The sequence below is a fragment of the Cyprinus carpio genome, chromosome A6 (genome assembly GCF_018340385.1).
Source record: "Cyprinus carpio isolate SPL01 chromosome A6, ASM1834038v1, whole genome shotgun sequence".
NCBI classification, from domain to species: Eukaryota; Metazoa; Chordata; class Actinopteri; order Cypriniformes; family Cyprinidae; genus Cyprinus; species Cyprinus carpio.
Window position 1 is genome coordinate 30,901,767 of NC_056577.1, and position 14,705 is coordinate 30,916,471.

The window sequence follows — 14,705 nt, forward strand, 5'->3', positions numbered from 1 at the left end:
GTTACGCCCCATCAGATGACAGGTGCATCACAGCATGCATCACGTGTTATTAATAGATATGGATTTAATTTTATTTGAAGATTTTTTTTTTAAAAAAACCTAGCTTTTTTTTTTTTTGTGGATGGTGTCATTCTGTTTGTGACACTGTATGATACAAAGCCATGCGTTTTTTTACTACCAAGACGCAGTCTTTTGAGTGTAAGTTATTCCAAAATGGATACAAACAACAGCTGGGTTAGCTCTGATAGCCACAGTTGGTTCTTCCAGAGAGGAGCCACCAGGAGAACCTTGTGTCTCTGTTCCTTGATTTGCCTGATCACCTGTGGGATCAGGGCGATTGGGGGAAATGTATAAAGAAGGAGTTTGGGCCCATCGAGGGCCTGGTCTTTACATAATAAATTTGGCAGTGAGAGTTGTCTTCTGAGGCGAAGAGGTCCACCTCAGCCTCTGAGAATCTGAGAATCCTATGGCGAACGCCCGCATATATAGCCAGATGACCCTGCCCATTCTGGCGGGCTTTGTCATTTTTTTATATACGCTGCATGAACCAATGGCCATGCAGTTTCACTGCGTGATTGAAAAAGGCTTCAGTTTAGGAGAAAAAAAGGATGCAGATGCAGTATGTGTGAATTATTGATAGAACTCTTAAGATTTGCTTGCTTGTAATTCCTCTCTTGTTTTGATTCCTGTTTCACCCTGTCTGCCTTTGTTAACTGAACTACAAATTTATCCATGATTAAATACCTGATATGAATGACAGTTTACTTACACCAGCTCTAGCTACAGTTAATTTTTTAACTTTACTGCATTGTACAGCTGTGAATGGAATTGTATAGCAAAAAAATAAAATAATTCTACTTCACAGGAAAAGAGCGCACCTCTGCAAGATAAAGATTTTTCAATATAAAAATAAAAGCCCTCTTAAAGTTATCAGTCAAAAAAAAAGCAATGTAAAAACATAAAAAAAGTTCAATCTTCAGTCTACTAATAATACAAATAATAGTAAACTACGTAATACAAATGTGTAGTATTTAGGCTAGCTTTCAACATTTTAGCAATAAGTTAAACACCTTTGTTAATGGTTCGATAATAATTCTAATTAAGTTGTTTGAAATGATTAGATATCAAACACAAATTGTATTTCATTTGATTTTTATTACAGTTTTGTTTCATTGAATAGGAAAATTAAACCACATTTTACACTGCATTGATCACTTGAGCTGTATTTTTTAAGAATTGTATTTGATCTTTTGATATATCATTTAATTTTATTAAGAAAAAAAAACTTCCATTTTAAATGTCAGCCATCATTGAAATTATATCAGCCGTAGTTGTATATGATAATTTAACTTTGCTAAAGGTAAACTAGTGCTTTGACTGAGTTGGTGAAACTGTATTTTTGGACCAATAGCATAGCATCTGGGTCTTAGTTTTAGCGCGGAATTTGGAAGTCGTCTGGAAGAAAAAAATAATGTATTAATAATGTATTTAAAATTTATTTATAAAACTTTTTCTTCTATCACTTTCAATGTGGTTTGAATGAAGTCTGAGTTTACTTGCAGTGATAGTCCATAAGACAGTTCTTTTTATCCGAGAAGCACAGGCGAACATTGCACTTGCTACACAGTGTGTTTGTGTATCCATTATTGCAGTTTCTGCAGCGTCCTCTCTTCATCTTTACTGGGAAATGTGCTGTCATGTCTTTGCGTACATCTAGTGGGGGGTGGTCCGATGACCTCTTGGTTGGGGGACTCACATCTGTTGTGGATGGTCTCTTCTGAGGATCCAAAGGGCTCCCTGATGTCACCTTCTGTGTGCATGTGTTCGTCTTCCCTGAAGATGGTCGTTCTCTCTTGGGTGTTGTGTTGTGTGTGTTCACCAGGATGAGAGAGGTTGCAAGTTGTGCCTGAAACTGTCTCATGTTCAGTTCATCTCTTTCTTAGTCATCTTCAGAGCTTTACAGTCCCGCTTGTAGAGGAGCCAGGCGTTAATCACAGCAAGGATGATGATGGTGTGCCGGAAGATGTAAATTTACCAGCGGTGGGATTTCATGGGGAACTTGTACTTGCAGCAAATGAGTCCAACAAATCCACACCTCCCATGTGTTTGTTGTAGGTACCAACAATGTAAGGCCTCTCAACATCAATGATGGTTTTGGTGGCTTTGTCCCAGTGCTGAATCTTCTGCAAGGTTCTGGTCCAGCAAAGGATGACACAAGTGTGACGGCTCTGTTGTCATACCATTTGACAGTGCAGATGTTGTGGTTCCCCTCCACATGGACATCAAAGCTTCTCCTCTTTTTCTTCAAGCTATTCTCGTCTTCAAGGTTGCAGTTGGGTAGGCGTACCTGCCTCGCTGTTCCCACATAATGGATTCCATGCTCAAGGAGCTTGACTACCAATGGGACACCGGTGAAGTAGTTGTCTGCGTAAATCTTGTAGTTTTGACCCTATGAAAGTGTGGAGGCGAGCTTCATCACCTCATCATCACAGCATCACCTAACAGTCCAAGTTCAGATTTGACTTGTCTTATTCCATCTACACTCCCTTGGTACACATCAAAGTCACACAGCATGCAAGAGATTCCAGTTCTGACCCACAGTTTGAACCCCCATAGGTCTGGCATGCCCCCCCCAAAAAATCCAGAACATTCAGAGCCTGTTTTTCTATGTCTTAATGCTGTACTTTAACTTAAACTTCCAGAAACTCTTGAACTTGAACACCGCTGCCACCAGTCTGTAACCCTTAAATTTTGTGTGCACCTACTCCAGTCTCTTCAGCGTGGATCCATAAATAAAACACAGGTTACCACAGTGATAATTCACGTTTCTTCTTTTAATCAGAAGCATCGGCCTAACAGCATGAACAGCCGGACACACAACACTCTCGCTTGGGCTTTCTTTTTTTTTTTCAAGCATGCTCTGCCTTAAAGGGACAGGCACACCAAATATCTTTCTAACAAAACATGTATAAAACTTTGCATAAGACATATGAAAATACACGAAAATCTTACTAAACAAATTCACCAAAATTTCTTCTTCTTCTTTTTTTTTTATATAACCCATGAATTGACAAAATGTAAAATAAAATAATGAATTAAACATAAGGTTACCAATTCAACATAAGGTTATAGTCTTCCCTGCTTAACAAAGAAACCTCGTTTCTCTTATATAGATTATCCATTACAGTGAAAAATACAGTAAAAAATACAGTGCACAGACAACCAATATATACATTACTCATTAACAAACAAAATCTTTAAACCTTTCATGTTTTTTAACCTTACGGCCACTACTGGTTAATTGAGGTGTGTCTGCTGTAGGCAATATAGCCCTCACCGGGGCCATAGAGGCCGGAACACTGGGACTTGGCGCACTTTCAGGTTCAGTCAACAAAGCAGTTGGATTTGAACATTCAGTCTTTGCATTGGTAGTAGTCTGTTTTATAGTTTGGTTGGGCACATACGGTGGTGTCGAGGGTCGAATGGGTAAAGTACCTGACAATGCAGTGAGGGGAACTGAAGAAGGTGTCTCAGCACTACCAAACACAGGAGGATCAGAGCCTGAACTGGGAGTTGCAGGCAACTCTGTCCAAGGACCCCTGTAAGGTTTTAGGCGATTGTGATGAACCACCCACCTTCTCGACTGTGGATTTCTTGGATCAGTAATCTCATAAGTTACCCCAGGGCTGTTATCTTTGTCCATTCACCTCAGAATTTTGTATGGCCCTTTCCATTTAGGAGCCAGTTTATTCTGCTTTTGAGCTGGGTCGTCCAAAAATACAATGTCACCTGGCTTATGCGGGTGGAAAAATGTCTTTTTGTCATACTGCCGTTTCTGATTAAGTTTAGCTGCAGTGGACCGCACAGCAGCATCTTAATGCATAAGACAAATGCATGGTCACATCATGAGCATAGTCTGAAGGGGTGCCTGGTGTATAGGAAGTGACAGCAGAACTATAGTTCAGAAGGATATCTGCAGGTAGCCGTGGTTCTCTGCCATGTGCAAGAAAGAAAGGAGAGAACCCCGTGCTAGAATGAATACTGGAGTTATATGCCAGTTCCACTTGAGGCAGATATTTATTCCATTCACCCCCACTTTCACAAATGTACTTGGTGAGTTGGTCTTTCAATGTTCGATTCAGTCTTTCGACCATACCATCACCCTGGGCGTGGTAGGGTGAGGTACGGGTTTTCTCAATGCCTAATTGTCTGCACAGATGTTTAATCAAATCTGACTCAAACTGTCTACCTTGGTCCGTATGGATTATCTCAGGGACCCCGTGCTGCTTAATGTAATCCTCAAAAATGCACTGTGCTACAGTTGTTGCACGCTGATCCTTCAGAGGGTACAAATTGACAAAACGGGTAAAATAGTCCATCACAACTAAAACATACCTATTCTCAAGTGAAGTAACAGGTAGCTCAGTGATGTCAGCAGCAATTATTTGAAATGGTCGTTCTGCATGAATTGACTGTAACGGGGCCCTTTCATGAGGAGTGGTGGAAGCTCAGGACTGACAGGATACACATTCAGCACAGAATTTCTGAATATCATGGGACATGTAAGGCCAATAGCACATTTTCCTAGCTCTCAACAAAGTACGCTCAGCACTCAAATGACCACTAAACGTCTCCCCATGAAAACAGTTAAGAGCTGTTAGAATGAGGACCTCAGGCAAGACTACTTGGTAAACATGAGGGCTATGAGGAGATGATTTCACTCTGCGTCACAGTATACACTCATGGACTGATAATTTGGAAAATTCATGCCAGAGTTTCCTCAGTGTGGCAGGGGAATGTTTCAGTCTGCCTAGTGGGGGCCTTTGATTACCATTCTCTTTCCAGTCCATGACAGTACTAAGACAAAAGTCAGCCTTTTGCTGAGCTTGGAATTCAGCCAAATCAACTGACAGTGTTGGGATTTCCGACAGAGTCGGTTGACTCGCATCAGGAAGAACTCCACAACCCAGTGGCACTTCAGACGAAAAGGAGACTTTTTCAGCAGTGGTATGGCTGGGAATTACACACTGCACTGATTTTGTTTCAGTCACAGGCGAGCTAGGACACCGCGACAAGGAATCAGCATTACTATGATGCTTCCCTTCCCTGTATTGAATGGTAAAGTCATACACATCCATTTCAAGTATCCAGCGTGCTCTTCTACCAGTCAAATCATTATCAGCTGTTGCCATTTTTAGATTTAACAACGGTTTGTGATCTGTAATAATCTTGAATGGCGCCCCTGACAAGAAATGTCGAAAATGTCGAACAGACCTCACCACAGCCCACAGTTCAAGGTCATAAGTTGAACATCTCTTTTCTGACGGAGTGAAAGCATGACTGGCGTAAGCAATTACACGTTCCTTCCCATCCTGCATCTGAGCAAGCACTGAACCTACACAATCATGAGAAGCATCAGTGTATAGTAGAAAAGGTTGTGTGAATATAGGGTGAGCTACAATGGGAGGACTAGTAAGGGCCTGCTTCAGTGACCTAAAAGCCTCCTCACATTCACTCGACCAATTGAAGACAGCACCTTTCTGGGTCAGAGCATGAAGGGGTGTGGCCACTACAGTGAAACTCCTGACAAATCTCCTATAATAGGAGCATAGACCAACAAATGCTCTCACCTCTGTGACCGTCCTGGGGGTAGGCCATGACTGGACCTTGTTCAGATTCTTTTCATCTGGCAGCAGACACTGGTTGGATACAACATGACCTAAGTAGGCACTTCACTGCGTGCAAAATGACATTTGTTAACCTTCAATTTCAGACCCGCTGAACCTCCTCAAGACTGTTAAGATGTTCGCTGAAAGTCTGACTGAACACCAGTACATCATCAAGGTAAACAAGACAAACCTTCCAATGAAGTCCACGAAGCACCAGCTCCATCAATTGTTGGAAAGTTGGAGGGGCATTCGTAAGACCTATCGGCATTACCTTGAACTGATATAAAGCACTACCTGTATTGAAAGCGGTTTTCTCCCTATCCTTGGGGTCTAGCTCAACTTGCCAGTAACCACTGGACAAATCCATTGTGCTAAACCAGCGTACACCTGCCAAGCTGTCTAAAGCATCTAAGGCTCGAGGTAAGGGGTAAGAGTCTTTTACAGTGACTGCATTGAGCTTTCTGAAATCAATGCAGAATCTATAACTGCCATCTCTCTTCTTCACTAAGCCAACAGGAGAAGCCCAGGGACTACAACTTTCCTCAATTACATCATGGGAAAGCTGCTGAACTTGCCTGTCTCAGCTAGAACATTTGGTGATGTTCTGTAAGCCCTCTGTCTAATGGGCTGTGCATCCCTAGTACGGATGGTGTGCTTGACCAAATCAGTACGACCATAGTCATAATCATTTGCACTGAAAACATATGAATATTTGTAAATCAGAGTCTCTAGCTGAGTCCATTCTTCACTGTCCAATGCAGACTGACTGAAGTCTACGTTGGGTTTTGGACAGGGCTCAAGTTGAGTCTGTATCTGAGCTACTTTGGGTTCCAGCATTGTGTATTCTTCCCCTGGTTGCGTGACTAATGAATGAAACTCACCTAGCCTTATGCCACAGGGAACATGGCAATCCTCGTTTGTCAGATTCAAAGCTCGCACACAAGTCACGCCTGCTTTCACAGAGGTTACTGTACGTGCCACAAAAAGACCCGGTACTGACTGAATTTCAGGATCTAAGAGTCCAACATAATTGCATGTGAACTCTTTTTCCCCAATATTGGACTGAATTTTTGCCAAAACGTTCATCTGTGAACTGGCAGGGATCAGAATGGGCTCTAAAGTCAAGGCACTACTCCTAAGAGGGACTATTTCCTGTGAACACAAGAGAGGAACAGTCCAGTTCCACAATTTTAATTGATTATCTCTGAGGTCAATTGCAGCATGATGTTAGCTAAGAAAATCCCACCCAAGGTTAACTGGCTGTGTAGCATTCCTAACCACCTGAACATCATGTGAGAACACTTCCTCACCCAGCCTAATAGTAATGGGCAACATACCCAAAGTGTCAAGATAGTCAACCATTACTGTTTTTTCCAAAAGAAAGGATTTCTGAATAGGTTTTTTTGTTAGAGAGGGAATTGACATTCTCAGTGTTTCACTGATCAAAGATATTTCTGAACCTGTGTCTACAAATGCTTGTATGGCAATGTTATCAATGACTGCAAAAACATAAGCTGTTGGAATGACAGGATTTACCCGTTCAGTTTGTTTGGACCCAACCATAGTCTCAGCAGATACCCGGCCCATAGTACCTGCTACCAGCCGTTTCCCTGAAGATCAACATCCTCTTCAACAAAACTAACATGATGACCACCAGACGAGGGTAGATGGTCAGTAGAAGATCGTAGGCCATATCTCTCGCCAGAGAACTTGTTGGAGGGCCATTCTGTCATATGATGATCCTGATGATGGGATGCGTGCTGTAAGCGATGATCTAGATGATCAGGGGTTGGACTGCCACAACAATCACGGTGAGGCGGGGGCGAGCTGACACGTTGGTTACGATGAATAGAAGTAAGGCTGGCATGTTGAGCAGCAAAATGTGGAGACAGGCTGGTGCGATTATCTCGATGACGTTGAGTTGGGCTGACGTGACGATCTCGGTAATGTGGAGAAGCACTGATGTGACGATCTTGATGATGTGGAGATGGGCTCACGTGACGATCTCTGTAATGTGAAGAAGCACTGATGTGACGATCTTGATGATGTGGAGAAGACGCCGGTGACAATGGATATCTCCTAGGAGATGAAAGTTGAGAGTAACGTTGCTAGTCTCTTCCACTTTCAGATGAGTAGTCTCTCTGTCTGGTGGAAGCGGGTTGCCTCTTCATTTGACTCACTTCCATCCTGAGAGCCTTAACATCAGCCGTCAATTGCTTTACCGCAGTCATGATTTCAGAAGAAATGTCCCCAGATGCTGTGGTCTTTGTGGACGCCATAGCTGAAAGCGATTCACTGGGTAAGGTTGTAGATGAGTTTGGTGACAGGCTGGCCTTTTGACTCAGAGGGGGAAGAGGTGCAAGTCTGAGAACTTCTTGTGCCCGTTCCCACTTACAAGCAATGGCTAAAGCTTCCTTTAGGCTAGTAGCACCATGTTCATGACATTTTGCTTGGAGGACAGGATCAAGACCAGCTGCGAACCGTCTAAATCTTTCCATGGCAATGGCGGACTCACCATAATTTGGAAATGTTTCCAAAACTAGTCTTGTGATCTCAGCTGCAAATACTTCCAAAGGTTCTTTGGGCATACGTGGTCTGGCGTTCACAAAAGTTTGAAAATGCAGCAAAAATTGTTTCCTCCCAAAAACTTCATTTAATGCAGCAACAAACAGTTCATAGTTGTGTTGTATGTCAGGAGACAGGGAGAGCCAGTAAGCTAAAGCATCTCCACTCAACCTTGTAGGCAAAATGGCGGCCAAATCTTGCGTTTGTGCATCCGCACAGGCCTTAACTGCAAGCTCTAAACGGGCTTTCCATAAAGAAAAACTGTCTTTATCCCTACCGTCTCCATGAAAACAAGGTGGTAGATCGACTTTAAAGTGCAGCAATCTTGTAGTGCGAAGTTGCATGCTCTCTGCCCTCCGCTGTAGGTGCATTTTCATCACCATCACTCTCATTAGAGGACGTAGCACGTGCTGCCCTCCGCTGTAGGTCAGTAGACATTTTCACTGTGCAGCTGCTGTTGAACTTGTAATGAAGCGAGTAGTAACGGCATCCATTTTAATTAATCTAATGACTGGTCACTGTGCACTCACCAGTACCCTTCACGTGCATTAAAAAATGCGTCTTTGTAATCGAATGCTTCAGCCGAGAAACTTCCAGAAACTCTTGAACTTGAACACTGCTGCCGCCAGTCGGTAACCCTTAAATTTTGTCTGCACATGCTCCAGTCTCTTCAGCGTGGATACATAAATAAAACACAGGTTACCATGGTGATAATTCACGTTTCTTCTTTTAATCAGAAGCGTCGGCCTAACAGCATGAACAGCCGGACACACAACACTCTTGCTTGGGCTTTCTTTTTTTTTTTCAAGCGTGCTCTGCCTTAAAGGGGGAGGCGCACCAAATATCTTTCTAAAAAATCATGTATAAAACTTTGCATAAGACATATGAAAATACACAAAAATCTTACTAAACAAATTAACCAAAACTTCTTCTTCTTCTTTTTTATATATATATATATATATATATATATAACCCATGAATTGACAAAATGTAAAATAAAATAATGAATTAAACATAAGGTTACCAATTCAACATAAGGTTACAATGCTATAAACTGTTACTTGGGCAACACTCATACACAATCTCAGGATTATTTAGAAGTTAAAAAACAAACAAAAAACTACAAAGATACAGGGAGTTTCAGATACTGCTCTAGATCAGTGGTTCTCAATTCCAGTCCTCGGGACCCACTGCTCTGCACATTTTGTATGTCTCTCTTTGTTAATACACCTGATTCAGATAATCAGCTCGTTAGAAGTGAGCTCTGTGCATGAACTCTGTTCCCATTGACATGGTCTCTACACAGTGTTCATTGCTCCCGACTCCCTGAGCATGGGAAATCTGTTGAAGTTTACGTCACTTTGGAACATTCATTCATAGATTTCACACAAGGAGAAGTGTGACATATTATACCTCAGTAAATAAATACAATTTAAATTCACGTCTCGCACACTTCAAGGCACTTTAAATGGAACATTTACCTTCGCTTCGAGCTGGAATCATGGCGGAATATCCTGTGATGTCCACTTCTCAGGGCACTTACGTTTGAATAGAACAAATGTCTGAAGCGATAAGAGAGACAAACAAAATGTGCAGAGCAGTGGGTCCTGAGGACTGGAGTTGAGAACCACTGCTCTAGATGATGGAGTTTCAAATACCACATACAATTTATTCCTGTGTTTAATTATGGTCTAAGCTAAACTAAGTACAAATTTAACAGAAAAGCACATTTAGAACTTAGTTACAATGAATCATCTAACAGTTTAAATTTAAATTTGTGACCATGTGAGAAGTGCAGTGTCCTTATGTAACGTGTAAGGAGTAAAGGCTATTTTGACTATCACTCTGGCCCAACATTGTAGAATTACAACATAGACTTAACAAACTCTAAATCAAATTTGATTAATGTTTTCCAAAATAACTAAATATGTATGTGTTCTAGACATTGTAATAAACACACACACACACACACACAAAAAAATATGTAATGAATTTTTTCTTACTCGAATCTTGACAAATCCAGTCATGCAAAAAAAGGAGATGAGCTCAACGTGAAGTTTGCAGGTAGAGTGAGTTCATGGCCAGGTGACCCGGACCTGTAAACACTTCTTCTATCCAATAGCATTGTGAGGACAAACAATAGAACCCATTAACTATGTAAATGTGGTCTTGAGAAAAAAAAAAAAAAAAACATTTGCAGTCCATTTTTTTAATTGTTAAAAGTGATGTAATTCTGCAACAGTGGGCTTTACAGGGTTAAGTATATTCTTTTACAGTATGTTGTTTCACTGAGTACGCTAAGTATGCTGTATTCCTTTTCACAAGGGAATGCTTGTTTAGTGACATTTTTAGATAACCATTTATAACTATTTATCAAAATAATTAAACATACCTGATTCTCTTTTGTTTAGGGCAGGGGTCGGCAACCTGTGGGTCCCGAGCCACATGCGGCTCTTTCATCCCTCTGCGGTGGCTCCCTAAGGAATCGGCAGACGGAGTCGTGCCGAGGGGTGAGTCTCCGGCAGGCGAGATTCTAACCGGAACTGGTTATCTGGGCTGTAGCAGGTGTACAAAACCCAATGGTGGGGGGGGGTCCATGATGTCAGCTCAACATCGTGACAACGTTACAACAGACAACAAATGTTACAACAGAAGTACATGATCAATTTAGGAGAAGGATAGGAGGGTCTTCAAATATTGTCTTGAACCAAGGGGGTCCTTGGAATCAAAAAGATTGATAACCACCAATATAGATCCAAGCAAACTGAGGCATGCATGGTTTCCATCTCTCACTTTCCTCAGGTATGCTCTAGTGGATTTTGGCCTGGCACAGGGCACTCCTGATACACAGATTGAACTACTGAACTGAACTGCTGAGGTGGTGAAATCAAAAGCTCATAAAGGTGGCGGGTCATCTAAGATGGTGGAGGAATCGCTTGGAAAACAGAAACTTGTGCCTTTACCACCCAGCACCAGAAACACTGTTCTCCAGTCCGGCACTAAAGCACCTGCTAAAAGACTGTGCCCTGCTTCACGCATTACACACAGCAAGGTGTCTGCACCGGTTTCTTTGTAAAATAGATTAATTAAGTTTTTAATATGATGATAGATGAGTCAAATTAGGGGGATACTGTACTTCCAAGTTTACATGTCCATGCTTATATTGTTTCATTTTGGGAAACTTATGTCAAAACTTATGTCCTTCCTCTCAGAGGAACTCTTGGGACCTGATAATGCACCACGGTCTGTATTTGAGGAGAGAAACGTAAATGGAACAAACACTCATAAATCTGGCACTGACAGTGTTGAGGTAAGCATCTATTTTCACACTGTTTGTATCTGACACCTTCTGAATAACTGCTATATAGAATAAGCTATTCACCTGTCAAATTGTATTTCAGGGACTGCGTTCAAAACCAAAATGAGAGGAATTAATTCCATGCAAGATTGTTTCTTCAAAACACTATTCAGTCCCTATGAGAACCCCACTGAATCAGAGACAGAAAGCCCCCAATGAGAGTCAAAAACCCAAACCCCCTGCCGTCAAGCCGAGTCTCACCTGCAACTGCTACATGAGTGACCGTGTCTGCAACATCTGCCTGTCAAGGTACATGCTTTTAATCAAGTCATATAGTTATAGATTTTTTATTTTATAAAGCCTACTTTATCTTCTTGATATGCAAGTTTCTAAGGCCTAGAAATTATCAAAACTATGCAGGGGTTTTTGCTGTTCTACACAATCTTCTACTTGATATTTTATACATTTTAGCAAGTAAACGTCCTTTTAGTATAATTGTAAAAACCTTCAGGTCATGGTACACTTTTAATTGGGTTTTAGGACTTGTAGGTGCACTTTTAGGTAAACTTTTAGCTGTGCAATCTTTACTGATTTTTTTTTTTAAAGTAAACATAGGAATAACTTGGTTAGTAGTATTTCAAGATACACTTACTGGACTGAAGCAGTTGAAGTTTACTTGATTATCTATACATTGTGGATTATCCATATTTTTAAAAAAATCAAGACAAAATATCAGTGTCAAACATGATACATCAGGCTTTTGAGGAACACTTATTTGTACATCTCTCATTCATCATTGTATTGTATTGCATTATATGTTTTGCACCCCACAATAAAGATTTTGTCTAGTAGTTCAATAAACTGTTGCATTTAAAAAAAAAGTTTTTCAGACTATTATTTCATATGTTTAGCTTTACACCATTAATTTAATAGTGCAGTGAGTGAAGAACTTTGTCTTTCACAGGAAACAGCAGGTGGCTCCGAGGGCTGGTACACCAGGGTTTAGGGCTCCTGAAGTCCTGACTAAGTGCCTCAACCAGGGAACAGGTAAAGCTATCAAAAGTTATCTTTATTTTGTATTATTTATTTATTTTGTTATTTGGGGTGTGATTTAACGCCAGTGGTGTGTTCCATTAAACTTTCCAACTTCCTACTTGGAAAAGTACAATGCCACTGGATGTAGGACTTCTAACATAAATGTACATCAAAGAAAACACTATGGCCAGTGTAGTCTGATTCACAGACAAATGAGTTTTATGAATTTCTTTTAATGAATCTTTAAAAAAATCACATACTGAATCTGCTAGAGCAATAATCAAGTGAAAACTCAACTCAAACTCAAGTCAAAATTGGACACAAATCAAATCAGGAAATCTGTTTGATATTCAGTGCTAATGTCATCATTTGAGGATTGGACAACATAATGTTTCATGGTTGTAAGACAGAGATATCAGTAGTAATATCCCACATGTGACTTTGATTTTGCAGGTTAAATATGTGCATTGTCAATAGTGTAGTGATGCATGAAGCATTGCGCATGCAGAAGTAACTTTCAAACCAAGTAACTTTCTGTTGGTCAAAGCAGCAAATTCACATGATCAACTTGAACAGAAGTAAAATCTGCGTGGGCTGCACACAATTCTCACTTGTGGGGTTTCCTTTTGAAATGACTAGATTTCACCTAAAAATTCACCAAGTAACAGTAAATGTGGCTGCACCTTCAGTGTGGTGTACATTTCATAATCGATTTAACTGTCTAGCTTATGTTTCAAAGCATATATATTATGTTTACAGACTTAATAAATTCTGACTAATGAAGCATCATCTCTCTGCAGGTATTGACATGTGGTCAGCAGGTGTCATATTACTGTCACTGCTGAGTGGGAGGTATCAATTCTTCAAAGCCAGTGATGATCTGATCGCTCTTACTTACATTATGACCATTCAAGGATCTAGAGAGACAATAGACATTTTTCTTAAAGGGATACTCCATCCCAAAATGAAAATTTTGTAATTATTCACTTACCCCCATGTTGTTCCAAACCCGTAAATGCTTTGTTTGTCTTCGGAACACAATTTAAGATATTTTGAAAGAAAACAGAGAGGCTTGAGACTGTCCCAGTCTTTTCATACTTTACTGGACCTTGACACTGTTATTTACTTGGCAGTCTATGGGACAGTCTCAAGCCTCCCTGTTTTCATCCAAAATATCTTAAATTGTGTTCCGAAGATGAACAAAGCTTTTACGGGTTTGAAACGACATGGGGGTAAGTGATTAATGACAAAATTCTCATTTTGGGATGGAGTAACCCTTTAAGATTCACTTTTGAAAATTAAAAAGTTCAAATTAATGTTTAAAGTTAATTTTAGAGAGCATTTCTTGAATGTAAGGTTCTGACACATTTTTGGATAAAATTAAATTTATGAACACTTTTGAAAACCGTCATATTATTAATAACATTTGTACAGGCTACATCTTTTTTTTTGTCTGTGCTCTCTAGTTTGTAAATCAATGTGGTATAAGTTGTGTTCAGCAGTGGTACAACAGTACAAGCATCTATAACTAATCACAGACACTGATGCTTAGAAAAAAAGGTGCAAACAAAACAACTAGACATTAGGATCATAAAGATCAACTTCAACATCTGCCCTGGCCAGATAAATATGACTTAAATATTATCAAACCACTGTGGGCAGTTTTGGAGAAAAGGGTGACAAACTGATATGCTACTTCTACAGTTTTGAAGCAATTGGCAGTTGTTTTGAGAGGCAATATTACATTTACGCATTTTAGCAGCAACTAACAGTGCATTCAGGCTATACATTTTTGTTTACCAGTATGTGTGTTCCCCGGGAATCAAACCCACAACCTTTTGGGCTGCTAACACAATGCTTAATACAATGCTACCACTGAGCCACAGGAACACTCTAGTTCCACATTCAACTTTAGTTTATTCCAAAGTTGTATGAATCTGTTCTAAGAAGTTTGGAAGATGTATTAAGGGCAAGTGGTGGTAAAACAGCTAAAAAATTATTGCCCATTTCCCAGGTGTTCACATTATTTTGATTAGTGAACGTGTGCCTGAGGAACAATATGCCAGAATGTGATTTTTGTGACATACACATGGTTTTGGTTGATACTAATTATTTTGTACATATAGAATACTTTTTTA

The 14,705-nt window shown here is 40.3% G+C and overlaps 1 pseudogene; it reads left to right on the forward strand.

The window, feature by feature from the left end:
* The first annotated feature begins 8,417 nt into the window (after positions 1-8,417).
* LOC122145428 lies at positions 8,418-13,556 on the forward strand (annotated as a pseudogene).
* Positions 13,557-14,705: the final 1,149 nt, after the last annotated feature.